The sequence below is a fragment of the Piliocolobus tephrosceles genome, chromosome 7, assembly GCF_002776525.5.
Source record: "Piliocolobus tephrosceles isolate RC106 chromosome 7, ASM277652v3, whole genome shotgun sequence".
NCBI lineage: Eukaryota > Metazoa > Chordata > Mammalia > Primates > Cercopithecidae > Piliocolobus > Piliocolobus tephrosceles.
Window position 1 is genome coordinate 66,537,666 of NC_045440.1, and position 13,385 is coordinate 66,551,050.

The 13,385-nt window shown below is 39.6% G+C and overlaps 1 long non-coding RNA gene across 1 annotated transcript in view; it reads right to left on the minus strand.

Moving 5' to 3' along the window:
- LOC111549212 overlaps positions 1-8,066 on the minus strand; it is a 30,163-nt gene extending 22,097 nt beyond the window's left edge. The window contains exon 1 of the long non-coding RNA XR_002733646.1: positions 8,023-8,066. This is a non-coding gene — a long non-coding RNA (uncharacterized LOC111549212). The remainder of the gene's footprint in view (positions 1-8,022) is intronic.
- Between the last annotated feature and the right edge of the window lie 5,319 nt (positions 8,067-13,385).

Below are 13,385 nucleotides of genomic sequence, written 5' to 3' on the forward strand. Positions count from 1 at the left end.
TTTTTTTTAGTAATATTAAGGGTCTTTAATTAGGTACTGCTCATTTGAGGCAGTGTCCCATTTTTCACTGTCTTGGTTAGAAAAATACTGTGACCTTTGTTTATTTGTGTGTGAACTGATGAATCACAAGTGAGTTTAAGATCATTGTAGTTCCCCACTCATGGACTGGTACCTCCTGATACACACATCAAAGACTTTGATGTCCAGTCAACATTGAGAAAAACTGCTGTGGAAAGTTCACATGGATTCTGAAGACACTATCCATTCCGGATTTTGACACGTGGTTTGACATAATAATTTCTACTCCACAATAAGCCAAATCCTATTCCTTCCTCCCTGAAGCCATAGGCACTTATTAGGCCATAGGTGGCCAGAAGGCACAAGGCCTCTCTAACCACAGAAAATCTCCATCAAGACTCCTATGAGATCTGACTTGGGAGCTGAACAGGTCCAGTATTCTAGCACAAGGCAAGACACTCATTTGACACTCAATGTAAGTTTTTTGAATAAATGGCATTTTCTAACTTTGTGGGTTAGTTATAGATAACTCTATTTTATATATTATTGAAATTCTGACAGTGACTACATTCGAATTAGTAAGATAATCTCTGTGCTTCTTTCTCACTTCATCCTTTTGTACTATTAGAAGTAGTATTATCTAGAACATGACCAAAATAATACCTCTAACTGGACTGGTGCTTAACAACTCCTCTCAGGGGTCTTTGAAACTTACTAAAATGAGTGACCCAATTGTATTCTACTGCTGTGATAGCAGATTACCAAAAACTACATGGCTTAAAACAACCAAATGTATCCTCTTACAGCTGTGGAGGTCACAAGTCTAAAATCAAGGTGTCAGCAGGGCTATGCTCCCTCTGGAGGCATCAGAGTACAATGTATTTCCTTTTCCTCGCAGGACTTCTAGAAGCACCTCCACTCCCTGACTCATGCTCCCCTTCTCACATCACTTCAACCTCTTGCTTCCATCGTCATATCTCCTCCTAGGTCCTCCTGCCTCACTCTTATAAAGACCTTTGCAATGACACTGGCTCATCTAGATAGTCCAGGATAATCTCATCTTAACATTCTTGACCATATCGGCAAAGTACCCTTTACTATATAAGATGACATATTCCTGGGTCTCAAGCATCAGGACATGAACATCTTTGGGTGGCCACTATAACAGCCTACTACACCAATGATTTCTCAATTCATCTAAAATATGTATTGACAGATTGACTATCTAAAATGTACAAGGCACACTTGGGCATTGTCAGGATCATAAGGACAAGACCAAGTTCCAATCTTAAAGAATTTATTACATAAAAAAGCAAAATAAGATACATTCATAAATGACTCTCAGTTTAAAGATCCATATAGGCAAGCACAAAGGACAGAACAATACGGCTCTCAGAGCCAAATACAGGAAATTAAGTAGGACACTAAATTCAGAAAGTGCCAAAAGTTAAGGTTGTCATGGCAACATGAACTCAGCAACACAGCAAAACCTGTTCATCAAAAGTATACACTTAACAGCTTTTCACAATTATGATCTGCCGAAAGAGCAGCTTTCATTCAATGATCCAGAAACCCTTACAACTATGGATTAGCTCTTGTTCTGTGGCTATAAGAAAAGAAATGGTTTCACTAACCAAACTCAATTTCACAAATATTTAGATGTCATTGACTATGTGTGAGATGTGTAAGACAAGAAGCTGAGGTCTGAGGGCATGCAAAGATAGGTAAGACATCATTCTTGATCCCAAGGAACTTTTCATCCAGGGCTACGGGCATGCAAATGACGGTAGGGAAAGTACACTAAGCAGAACATTGCTAAGGAAAGTCAAAGGGGTAAGAGGGCTCAGACGACTGGGAGTGAAGAAAATTCTCCTGGATTGGGTGGCATTTGAAATGGGCTTCCAATGATGAATGGTATATTTGCAAGGAAGTGGTATGGTGAGAACAGCCAAATAAAAGATCCAAAGCTGGAAAGAGAAAGGCATGTAGGGAAACAGTAGCAGTCTGGCTGAAATAAAGACTACAGGAAAGAGTCAAGTTGCTTGAAATGTGAGATTCCTACTTGTCTTACAAAGCCAGGGCCTGGAATGATATATAGTAATGTACTTAGTAGATAGCAGGGTTTTTCATAAAGACATTACCAAATTTAAAAGATCGAAGGCCTCTTTCCTCTGTCTACTTTCCCTGATTCCCTACTGTAAAAATTTACTTTCAGAAAACCTCATATCTGATTTTCTCAAGCCTCTTATGTCCATGCTGTTTTGTGGCCTATGTTATTCCCCCGAAATGCAAGGCAAAAGTTATATCCATTTCCTAATAAGGAGACTGAAAATCAGAAGTAAATTTCTGAAGTTTACACAAGGAAGGCAGTGGTGACGCAGCTTGTCTGTGTGACGACAAAACCCAAGCCATTTTTTTTTTTAGTTTGTTGACCTTATCACACTGTGCTGCAATTACTTGTTTGAATGTCTCTCTCTCCCAAGTTAAACTGTGAGGATCTTTTGGACAAGGTTCATATCTTGCTCAATTTTGTATTCTTAGAATCTAATTCAACAAATGACACAGAGCCGGACCCATGTAAGTTTTGTCAAATAAGGAATTATGGATTTTAGGCAACCAGTTACTGAAGGCAAAGAGTTCTTTTCTTTGTGAAAATGTAGCAGTAATGTCAATTGTATGACCTGTTATAGCAAACACTTAGTCGGTTTTATTCATCACTTGGCTATTTATAAAAATACAAAAACAGATATGAACTTCATGGATGTCTCTTCTCTCATGTTAATTCACACTTGCATATTTCCCTTTGTCTGTTCTGCGCAAAACTTGTTCCCAGCAATACTGAAAAAAATAAAATAATTGCCAATCCTGCTGGTATCCTTGGAGGACAAGACAAAAGTCTAGTTTCCTTGCCAATTGGGTTGCTATGGCCCATGGTTCAGAGACCCCACATCAAACTTCTCTGTAACTTGTGACACCACAGGGCACCATCGGCCTCTCAGCATCCTGTTTGAGCTGGTGCCCAGTAAAACTTTGGCCTGGATCGCAGCTTCCCTCAGCCTTTCTGTCCTCTCCCAGAAGTTTTTTATCATCTAAGAGCACTGGAATGACAATTTCCTTTTTCTAATTAGGATAAGAGAAAATCATTTGCTCTTTGGCTATTACTTCGCCTGACCCCACTAAAGCCCCAATCTCCTTTATCCTGAATTTTCATCCCATGGGTTTATGTACTCTGCCTAGTGCTTTTTCTATAAGAACTGTTATATTAAGCATTTCTCAAGAGACACATTACCTACTCTTCATGCGTGGCCCTTCCCTGGTTCTAGTTTCCAAGTATTGGAAAGACTGCCAGCATCTCTTCAAAGCTACAAAGTAGAAACCTTGGAATAGTATTGAATTCATCTCCTAGCCCATACTCAGAATGCTAAATTAGTTGCCAAGTTCTGCCAATGTTTTCTGTAACAAATTTTTCATAACTACCCCTTCCCTTCTATCCCTCGCTCACTACAGCTTTGTTGAGTTTCTTATATTTTCCCAACACTCTTTGCCTTTAGACTAGCCTTATTACTGCTGAGAAGGTATTTTCTCCATGTTCTGCTATAAATTGGGGGCTATTTCACTCTTTAAACCATAACGGAATCGCACAGGCCTTTTGATCACATCAAAAGTCTTTACCGTGTGCTTCATCAAGATGCTACGAATTACTGAATTCTTAACCTCCTCCCAAAATTCTCCCTCCCTTGACAGGATTATCTCTTTAATGATCCTACCCTACTCTGCTCTTTTAAGTTTTTATCTTCTGCTTCTCCATTCATTTAAATTGTTTTAGTAATTCTCTCCTTCCTTGGAGTCTTGCTAGGTAGATGCTGTACTATCAGGAAAAATTGATTTGGAAGGTCAGCATCACCTTCAAAATACAGGAACAATCTCTATTTCCACTGCTACCCCCTGGGACAGGCCACCGTCACCTCTTTCTAGGGCTGCAGCAATCAATTCTTTAGGTCTCCCCGCCCGCCCCTCTGTCTGTCCTCAATACAGCAGCTTCAATAACCTTTCAAAAATCAAATCAAATCACTTTACTCCTCTACTTAAAATCCAAAATGGTTCCCCCAAGTTACTCATAGTAAAGGCAAAGTCCTGTCCAGCCTACACATGCCCATGTAGTCTAGCCCTCTTCCCTCTCTGAGCTGGCATCATACTCTCTCCTTCTGCAATCCACTCCCGCAACAAAGGCCTGACCTCATACTTGCCAGGCATTTGCCATCCGTCCTGCTTAGGGCACTGCTTTCCCTTCCATCCACTCCTTCAGGTCGTTATTCAAATGCCATCCTACTCATCCATGAGTAAGGCCTACCCTGACGTCCCACCTAACAGTGCAATTCATCCCCTTTCCATGCTTTGTTTTTCTCCTTAGCACTGATCACCACCTCATATGCTAAGAATGGTTAATTCGCTTACTGCCCCTACGTACTAAAATTTGAATGCCCTGAGGGCAAGAAGTTTTATCTCTTTTGCTCATAAAACAGTGACAAGAACAATACCTGGCATACAGCAGTTTCTCAGTGCAAACTTGTTGAATGAATGAACTCAAAATATTAATTTACTACAAGTTTTCTATTTGGCCATTGTTACTATTCAAACTTCATAGAGATACAGAACGTATAAAACACAGCCTCTGCAGTGCAGAGGGCACATTCAATGCTTTAACTTTCCAATGTTTCACTCATAAGCAGCAAAACCATACCGCTTTTTTTTTTTTTTTTTTCTGTAGACACCAACAATGCATTTGCTGCCTTCAGAACCTAAAGGGAGCCTCTCAAACACCAGACCCACATCTAGGAGTCCAGTCTACAAAACTAGACACAGTTCAAAATGGAGCAAGAAGAGGCAGACATTATTGTAAAAGAATAATGAGGGCCAGGTTCGGTGGCTCACACCTGTAATCCCAGCACGTTGGGAGGCTGAAGCAGGCGGATCATGAGGTCAGGAGTTCAAGACCAGCCTGGCCAACATCATGAAACCCTGTCTCTACCAAAAATACAAAAATTAGCTGGGCATGGTGGTACTTGCCTGCAGTCCCAGCTACTCAGAAGGCTGAGGCAGGAGAATCCCTTGAACCTGGGAGACGGATGTTGCAGTGAGCGGAGATCAAGCCACTGCACTCCAGCTTGGGCAACAGAGTGAGACTTCGTCTCAAAAAATAAAAATAAAAAATAGAAATAATGAGAAAATGGCTGCCTTATATAGTAAGAAAAAGTTGTGTCTAATGGTCTTGATTACAAATCCTAGGACCTTATAAATGGAAGAGTCCGGATCTTTTTCAAGATCCTAGTTACCCAGGATCTTTTTATATATCACCTAGTTGATAAAGGCTGAGATCACCCATTGCTGCAATCCCAGAGACACCCTCCAGACCCCCCAAAAAAGGCAGATACTCAGTTTATAGAACCATTGGGGTACAAGATTCGATTAAAAAATACTCATGGAACTTGAAAAGGAGTTCTGAATGTGAAATGTTACACCTGTTGTCTTATATTTGAATTTCCATTATTTGTATAAAATGTTTTCCTTCGTTTTCATGAAATAAATAAGAGTCTGAATCCCTTGGCTGAGAAATCCTGTCATAAAACAATACTTTGCCAGCGTTCGCCCCTCCGTGTGAAGTGGCAGAGATGATGAGATGATCTCCTCAGCTCGGCGGGCCTGCGGGTGAGGGGGCCGCCATAAGGCGATCACTCAGGAAAACGCTGGAGCAAACAGATGGGGCCTCCGCTGTGCCCCGAAGGCAAACAGCCCCGGCCCTGCCGGACCCGGGCGGAGCGCATTCCAGAGACCTGAGTGCCTCCTTGACAATGCCCTGCCCCTGGCTTCCCAGACTTCAGACCTTCCCCTCCTTGATCTCTGGCACCGTGGAGGAATCGAAGAGAAGGAGGGTCCCGAGGGAGAGCGCATTTCAATCCTGCCTGGCTGTGTAGATAAAAGCTAACACCTGCTGGCGAGGCGAGGTGCGCCTGGAGCTGGTACTATCGGGGCCTCCCAGGTGTGAAGACCGCAGCGGGGGGCCGAGCACGGGGTGCAAGCTGAGAGCCGGGCGCGCGCTGCCGCTGTTCACACACAGGCTTCATCCCAGTGCTCTCAAAAAGAAGAGCGCTTCACCAGTGTGTTCCCACGTGTAATGTACCAGCTCTGCCCATGTGGGTGTCATCATAGGATTTTATTACTAATTTCAACTGTGGTGTTCCACTTCTGAAAATGCTATTTGGTCAAAAGTTTAGATTTTAAATACTCACAGAGAAGCACAGAATATTGCTCCGTGCAGCATTGTAATTATAGCAACAAAAAACATGGAAAACAATATCCATCAATAGAGTTAGTTTAAAACATTATGTCAGGAACATGTAATGAAATCATCTGTGGCTTATAAAAACCAAACATGGAAAGATGTCCATGATAGAGTAAATCTGAAACCTAAGTTGCAACACAGTATCAGAGCTGTATGATCTCATTTGTTAAAATACGTAAATGTGTTCATCTTTCCTTAGAGAAATATCTGCAAGAATATTCACAAACTACCTCAAGGGATTGTGGGACTCTTCATATTCTATTTCATATAGTCCTGTATGATTTAAAAGTTTGCAACAAGCATGTCCTATTTATATAAACAAAAAGCACATTCAAGCATGCATATGTGTGTGGTGTGTGTGCGCGCTTGTGTGTGTGCTTATGTGTGTGCGCGTGTGTGTGTAATTAAGTTTCCAAGCTTCAGGCATAATGAAATCCATAGTAATAAATGATACAGGGTAATGATAATTAATTTGTTATTAATTATATCTATAGAACAGACTTATATTGTGCCTTTTATCACTTCATAAGAAATACATGACACTAAAATTAGAAAATTGAGGTCATTTATAGGAAAACAATCTCTTTCCTTCTGAATAAAAAGCACCTGCAACGATCTATTGTTAATTCCAATTACTCCCTCTAACAAATAAGTGAAAATGTAGCTGATAATATAAATATAATACAAATTTAGGTGAAAACTGCAGTCTCTATGGAAATATCCTTTTCCCCCCACACACTCCCTCTCTTCTTACCCCACTCACCACCCACTCCCCCACCTAAATTCAGGCTCCAATACCTGAAAACCGTCCCTTTCACTTTCTTGTTTGTTCCTAAAGGATGGTGGCGTCAGGTTGTAAATCACCACAAAGAACACTCTTAGTGATGTCCCAAAATTTATTGTTCCCAGCTTTGCTAAGATTACTTATGATAATGCTCACTGTGAAAGAAAAACATAGCTCGACAAGTACATTTCCAGGCATTTAGACCTGGTTCTTGCTGCAAAATGTAGAGAGCAAGGAAAACAACTTGAAGACCAATAAAAAATAAAATAAAATAAAACCCTCATTACGTCTCTCATAAAAGACATGAGAAATAACTTAAAAATTCTAACTGGCTACTCTATGTTTAGAAAGGACCAAATTACAAAGGTTAGTCTATTTTTTGTTAAAGTGCACTTGTAACAACCTCTCCATAGATGATACATTTAAATGAACATTTCTCTGCTGCCATCTCGTGGATTATTTAGGTAATGTGGTCAAAGGCAAAGGCAAATCTAAAGTCCTTCCCACTAAAATTTTACTGGATGTGAAAAGTCATATTGATTACTTAGTCATTTATTTGACAGAACAAAACATAACAATGTATATAGCATGCTACATATAACATAGTAATCCTCATCCTAAGAACAAAGTTTAAGATCCTTTCCCTTTTAAATGTTGTTAACCTTGATAGAGAAAACAACAAAATGCTTTTTGCCATTGCATAAGCACTAATTACTACACAAGACATTACATCTCTATTCAATAATCACTAAAAGTAACGAGATCACACCATTGCACTCCAGCCTGGGCAACAAGAGTGAAACTCTGTCTCAGAAAAGAGGGGGCGGCGGTGGAAAGCAGGGCGTTGCTGCTGCATGCTCTCAGTTGGATATTTCTTTACCTTTGGTTGTAATTTAGATGGCTCTATGGGAAGAGAAGGGTGTTGGCCTAACAGATCATGCCTTCTGAACTAGATCCTGGCTTCCAAGATTCTACTTCTCCATGAGATTCTAGAACCTAAGTTTGGAAGGATTCAATATAGAATATTAAATACTCCAGGAGTAGAGCCTGGGATTGGTAGATTTAGGGGGGGAAAATTAGAACACCCAGTTAAATTAAAATTTCAGAAACACAATGAACAATTGGGACATACTTACCCTAAAAAGATCCTTGTTATTTACCTGAGAGTCAAATTTCTAATGGACATCCTGAATTTTATCTAGTTACCCCACATAAATGTTCTCCTTCCCCAAAGTACTATTGATGCCAGTTAAAGAACACAGATATTGCAACTAGAGAAAAATAAACTGCTTCTCTTTTTAACATAAAGTTATTTTTTAATCATTAAGATAAAATAGCAGCACGGTGGCTCACACCTGTAATCCCAGCACTTTGGGAGGCCCAGGCAGGAGGATTGCTTGAGCTTAGAAGTTTGAGACCAGCCTGGGCAAATCCTGTCTTTACAAAAAGAATTTTTAATTAAATTATAAAAAGATAAAATAGCATAAGAATACTCTGAGTAAGAGTTTTTCCAAATATTATGGGGATAAAATAAGGCAAATTATATCAAGGTTATAATTTAAAGGTAGAATTGAGGGTTGGTGGAATTATCCAGGTTAGTCATTCAGATATTTGGTAAGCACCACATTAGATAGGCACCATCCATGCTGGACACGGGGAAGAAGATGAACAAGACACAGCCCCTATTCCCAAGAAGCTTACAGTCTAGTAGAGGAAAGAGACAAAAAGAGATGATAAACATGTGATATAAATAGGAATATAAAGGAAATGGGGATTTCATGCCTGTCCTCTCCCTTCTCCCCTGCCCCCCAGCAAAGCCTAAAGTGCCTGGTCTCATCACTAATGAGATGTGACTATCACTTGAAGAGATTTATTTACAAGAAATAGACTAGAACTGTCTGCACTGATTCTTGATAAACATCAAAACCTATACATTGTCTGCCAGATAATAAAATGTCAAAGCTGGTAATAACCTTGGAGATCTCATCCAGCATGTGCGTTTTATGAACAGAAGCCTGCCATCCCCCAGCCAGCAGGCATCAAAGCAGCTGACCAACTTTATCCAGAGTTTTTCCTGGTTGCTGCTTCCTTAGGTGAGGTCTGGCCATGAATATGGTTAGGCCCATATCTGTTTCCAAATAATTTATTAATTCATGCTTCCAGGGACCAAAACTATTAAAGCAGAAAGAATTATCAAAAGAGTTACAAGAAAGCCTGCTGCCCACATTGGAACCAACACTCCAACCAGAGTACCATGCACAGTGAGCTTAGGAAAGTAAAGGAAAAAAGTTATTAACATCAGAGGTGATGCTTCCACCTTATTCAGCAAATAATATCTACTCATCCCATCCTTTGCCCTCATATAGTTGCTTCAAAAGGCTAATCTCTGAACTTTGATACAAACTGACCAGGAAAATTCACATTGTGTTGACAACTGGTTCACAGAAGCAGGTAGAGGGTAGACAATGACTGATAAACTACTCATGTTAGCTCTTTATGCTGAACGTCCTACTTGTTACGTTAACTTAAAAGAATAAAGAGGGGGAAGAAGAAAGAAGAATAGAGCTGAGATCCAGTCCCTGAGAAAAGGAGAAAACGGCATCAAAGTAGTGGAGAATATGTCTTCATTTTCCTCTAACTTCCAGTTCTTCCAATCTCTCCTTCCCTAGGACATCTTCCTCTTCGAAGTCCTTGATGTCATGTTGAGAAAGTCTTCTCTCCCTCTCCCATGTTCCCATATATGTAAGTATAGTATAGGCTGATCTCTTCTAGAAATAGGAAAATTGATTAAGACCATTCTCAATAAAATGTGAGTGATCAATAGTTTTCAACCTTCTCAATCCACCCAGTAGCACCTCCCTGTTCTAACAAAACTGGTAAAATTTCAGATAGAAACACAGAGATACTTCTAATCATCAAGGGTTTAGGTTGGGTGCAGAAGCTCACACCTGTAATCTCAGCACTTTGGGAGGCTGAGGTGGGAGGATGGTTTGAGCCCAGGAGATCAAGGCTCCAGTGAGCTGTGTTTGCACCACTGCACTCCAGCCTGGGCAACAGAGAAAGACACTGTCTCAAACACATACACACACACACACACAAGGTTTATTTCTCTGCACACCCCTCCACACATGCTCACGTACATCTGTAACAGTGAGATATAAGGGATCTCTGGACAATTTTTATGGTACATACCTTACCACTCCCCAGTTTACTACCCTCCATCTCAGTAAAATGCCCAATACTCATTTACATTTTGCACCTACTTACTCAAAACACTCAATATTTATCTATATTGTATTAATGCAGAAAGTATTTGTTATGTGTTATGGCTAGGACTCCTTGTCCTGAGGTTACCTCATTTTGCTCTGTTGGGCCATATCCTGCTAGTCAGCCTTTGTGTTTGAATCTACTCTGCAACCTAGGCCAAAACTCTGTGGTCAGACAGGCTCTTCCCTAATGGAAGAAAGATGACTATGGCTGCACTAGTGTACACCTTCCCACTTCCATTCCCACAACCACTGGAATTTGTTCAGGAACATGTCCAGTCAGAGACAGCATGCTGCAATGAGACCCCTGCTGGGAACTCTAGGAAAAGGACTTCGCTCATTCTCATGGAACATTAGCTTGTGTGGGTTGAGTCTGCTGCTGTCTATTGCTACCATGAAGGGAGAGTGAGAATAGAGCTACAACAAGCAAAGGTAAGATGAAAATGGAAATCAGGTCCTTGTGACATCATTTAAGCTCCTATGTCAAACTAAACTACACTCAAAGTAAGCCCTACTACTGAACTTTTTAGTTTTGTGAGCATTAAGTTCCTCCTTTCCTTATGCAGTTTAGATTTGATTTTCTATCACTTGCAATCAAAATAAGTTGATATCATTAGTATACTTAGGAATATCTGAGACAATAGGTGAGCTATGCCTCTCTAAAAGCAGGGCCAAGTGCCAGAAAGATTCCTTAAAATCAAAACTATTGTTTCCTTAATTAAAATTGCAATAAAAGGTCTAGAAGAGAAAGTTGAGAAAATGTCTCAGAATGTAAACCAGAAAGATGAAACCATGAAAACACAAGAAAAAAGTTGGAGAATGGAGATCAACTGAGGAAGCCCAGTATTAGTCAATTAGTCATTACAGGAGAAAAAAAGAGACAACTAACTGGGAGAAAATAGAAGAAAATTCATAGAGCTAAAAAGATGTAAGTGTACAGCACAGAATGCCATTAGGATAAATAAAAAGATTTATACCGAAGTGTATCCTTATAGAACTACAGGACTCCAAATAAAAGGTGAATATCCTAAAGCTTCTAGAGTTAAAAACAGGTTCCCTACAAAAGAATGGAATTTTGCATAATATTAGATTTCTCAACAGGGTCCCTGAATATTAGAAGACAATGTCTTTCAAATTTGGAAGAAAAAAAAGGTATGGGCCTACAATTCTATACTACATAGTACTGGACGTTCTGACCAATGCGATAAGAAAAACATAAGGACTGGAAGGAAAAAGATCAAACTGATTATTTGTAGATGCTTTCATCTCCAAAGCAGTTAACTCTTAGACCTAATAAGAGAGTTGAGAAAAGTTCCCAACTAAAAGATCAACTCAGCAATAATGTTGTTCTGCACTCCCCATTTAGAAAAGATAATTGAAAGTAAGCTACCGTTCACAGCAGCAACAAAATCAAGTGTGAGGAAAAAAAGCTTTATAGATACAAAAGTACTATTTTGACACACCCTTCTGGAAAAATTACACAGTATCTGAAAAAAATGACACCAACCCAGGGAGTGCAATAAAAAGAAATTCCCCAATGCAGCTCTGTGACTGGAACACGAAGTTAGAAGGTATGAAAAAGAACATTTTCAATGTCAGAATGGACTTCATTCTACAAATCATAGATCAGGAGGCTGAAAGAACTTAGTGAGATGGCCAAGCAGCATTATTTTTTTCTCAACAACAATTTTAAAAGCCACTCTAGAACTCTGAGAAAAAATTGAGAAATTACAAAAAAGTCATCAGCCAAATAGGAAGCATTCTCCTTCAAAGGCACAGGTTTAGTGAAGCAGTATATTTCCTTCTCTGCTGTTCCAATCCTACTGACTCAGTGTTAAATAATATTACGTGTTTACATAATAAGACTCTATATTTAAATCTCATAATGCTAATAATTTAAATGCTGTATTTATTTCTAACTTGTTTATTTGTTTGTTTGTTTTAGAGATGGGATCTCACTGTGTCACCCAGGCTGTGTCACCCACGCAGTGGTGTCATCATAGCTCACTGCAGTTTCCAACTTCTGGGCTCAAGCAATCCTCCTGCCTCAACCTACTAGGTAGCTGGCATTACAGGTACTGGCTGTACCTGGCTTATTTATTTATTTATTTATTTATTTATTTATTTGAAACAGAGTCTCACTATCACACAGGCTGGAGTACAGTGGCACAATCTTGGCTCACTGCAGCCTCGACCTCCTGGGCTCAGGCGATCTTCTCACTTCAGTCTCTCAAGTAGCTGGGATTACAGGCTCACTCTATCATGCCTGGCTAATTTTGTGTAGAGACAGGGTTTTGCCATGTTGCCCAGGCTGGTCCCGAACTCTGGGCTCAAGCTATTCTCCCACCTAGACCTCCCAAAGTGCTAGGATTAAAGTTGTGAGCCACCATGCCCGGTTTATTTTTTATTGATACATAATATTTAAAAATCAATGGGGTACATGTGATATTTTGTAACATGCATAGAATGTGTAATTATCAGGTCAGGTGAGGGTATTGAGGTGTTATTCATCACTTTGAGCATTTATCATTTCTACATATTGGGAACAACTCAAGTCCTCTCTTCTAGCTACATTGAAGTATACAATACAATGATTGATACTTTTTGAATATGATACAATATGAATGATTAACATATTGATGATATGTTAATATCATCAATGATACATATGATACAATATGAATGATTAACATATTGATGTTAATGATAATCACTCTTCTCTGCTGTGAAAAAATAGAACTTCTACCTTTTATCTAACTGTATGTGTATACCCCTTAACTTACCTCTTTTCAGACCCCAATCCCACCCACCCACCTTTGATACCTATCATTCTACTCTCTATCTTTCTGAGACCAACTATTTTAGCTCCCACAAATGGGTGACAACATGCAATATTTGTCTTTCTAGGCCTGGCTTATTTCATTCAACATGATGACCTCCAGTTCCACCATGTTTTTTTTTTTTTTTTTTTTTTTTT